Source organism: Mandrillus leucophaeus, unplaced genomic scaffold (genome assembly GCF_000951045.1).
Source record: "Mandrillus leucophaeus isolate KB7577 unplaced genomic scaffold, Mleu.le_1.0 Scaffold29, whole genome shotgun sequence".
Lineage (NCBI taxonomy): Eukaryota > Metazoa > Chordata > Mammalia > Primates > Cercopithecidae > Mandrillus > Mandrillus leucophaeus.
The window spans coordinates 3818309-3820804 of record NW_012103031.1 but is presented as its reverse complement, the minus strand read 5'-3'; positions in this window follow the sequence as shown (position 1 = coordinate 3820804).

Genomic DNA, 2496 nt, shown 5'->3' with positions numbered 1-2496 from the left:
AAAAAAAAAAAAATTATTGTATTTTAGATTTAGGGGTTTACATGTGCAGGTTACAAGGGCATGTTGTGTGATGCTAAGATTTGGGCTTCCAGTAAGCCCATCACTCAAGTGGCAAATGTAGAGCCCCATGGCATATATATGGAGAGAGAATTTATTGTGGTGAAACATACATAACAAAATGTACTATCTTAATTATTTTAAGTGTGCAATTCAATGGCATTAAGTACATTCACAGTATTGTACAACCATCTATTAAATAGTAACTCCAGGCCAGGTCCAGTGGTTCAAGCCTGTAATCCAAGCACTTTGGGAGGCTGAGGTGGGTGGATCACTTGATGTCAGGAGTTTGAGACCAGTCTGGCCAACATGGTGAAACCCCCTCTCTACTGAAAACACAATAATTAGCTGGGCATGGTGACATGCGCCTGTAATCCCAGCTACTCAGGAGACTGAGGCGGGAGAATCACTTGAACCCGGGAGGCGGAGTTTGCAGTGAGCCGAGATCACGCCACTGTACTCCAGCCTGAATGACAGAGTGAAACTCCGTCTCGAAATAAAACCCGAAAAAAACAAAACAAAACACAAAACCCCAAACTCTTTCATTCCTTATCCCACCTTGAAACCCCTGGTGACCTATTCCACTTTCTAGCTGTGTGTGTGTGTGTGTGTGTGTGTGTGTGTGTGTGTATATATATATATTTTCGACTTCATTCTTCCCATTACGTAGTTATATATTTTAACCCACTGTCACCTGGGTGTATTCACATTGTTCATTACCTTGAATTCCCTTTATTTCTCTGTAGCTATGAAGGGGAGAAAGTTCGTGGGCTGTACGAGGGAAAAGGCTTCGCAGTCTTTCAAGGCGGTTGTACCTATCGTGTGAGTTGCGCGTTTGAGAACCTGCAGGAGGGGGAGGAAGGTGTGGGGTGATGGTCAGAGATTTGCAAATCTTCAGTAAAATCCACTGACGCTTCAAAAGAAATTGGAAGCTCTTCATGCTGATTTTATTCTGAACCCTGATTACCTATTTAAGGTAAAAATAATGCTCAGTATAATACAAGTTATTTTAGATTTGTTTCTTTTCCTGATTATTTTATTTTTTCTTGAGACAGGGTCTCACTGTCACCCAAGCTAGAGTGCAGTGGCACAGTCATAGCTCATTGTGGCCTTGACCTCCCGGAGTCAAAGGATCCTCCTTCCTCAGCCTCTTGAATAGCTGAGACTACAGGCGTGCACTACCACGCCTGGCTAATTAAATTTTTTTTTCTTGGTAGAGACAAGGACTTGCTGTGTTGCCAGGGCTGGTCTTGAACTCCTGGGCACAAGTGATCCTCCTGCCTCAGACTCCTAAAGTGCTGGGATTGCACGTGTGAGCCCCCACATCCAGTTGAGAACACATTTTTGTAGCTGAGGTCATCCTTAGGTCATGAAGATGAGGACCTCTTAGATCCTTTTTAGAGAAGGATGGATCCCAGCGTGGAGCCAGCTCAAAGTAGGACTCAGTAGGACGCAGCTGCTGCTGAGTGCGCAGACAAGCATCTTCACACACGGGAAACTGGGATAAGGCAGCTGTGGGAGACCATCATCAGCGGCCGGCCAGGCGCGGTGGCTCCTGCCTATAATCCCAGCACTTTGGGAGGCCAAGGTGGGCGTGTTGCTTGAGCTCAGGATTTCAAGACTAGCCTGGCCAACACGGTGAAATCCCGTCTCTACAAAAAATACAAAAACTAGCTGGGCATGGTGGTGGATGCCTGTAGTCCCAGCTACTCGGGAGGCTGAAGTGGGAGGATTGCTGGAGCCTGGGAGGTCGAGGCTGTAGTGAGCTATGATCACACCACTGCACTCCAGCCTGGGTGACAGAACCAGACCCCATCTCAAATGTCAGCTGCATTCTAAGCATTTGTCGTTGCTTTGTTTTGAAGGGTATGTTTTCAGAAGGACTCATGCATGGACAAGGGACTTATATTTGGGCCGATGGATTAAAATGCGAGGTGAGGCATATAACCAGTTATAGTTCTAAACTGTGATTGTTGGATGGAACAATCAGTTTCCCACAATTGAACAGACTGTTTTTGTGGATGTAATTCAGCATATAGGTTAAGAGAAATTCACAAAACCAGAGGATCTAGTAATTCATGACTGCACCAGACCCAGAAGGAATTGTTACTGGTTCCATTTGTGTGTTCTAGAGGTATTCCACGCCTCCTCAGCACAGAGAGCACACAAACATGTATGCAGCTTGTCCTACTTTTTTTTTTTTTTTGGAGACAGGGTCTTGCTGTTCTGCCCAGGCTGGAGTACAGTGGTGCAATCATGACTCACGGCAGCCTGGACCTTCTGTAGCCTGTCTTGCTTTTCACACACACACACAGTTTAGTACACACTCTCTTTGGCACATTTACTTAGTTAGTTAGTCTGACATGGGGTCTTGCTCTGTCACCCAGGCTGAAGTGCAGTGGTGAGATCATGACTCACGGCAGCCTCAAACTCCCAGGC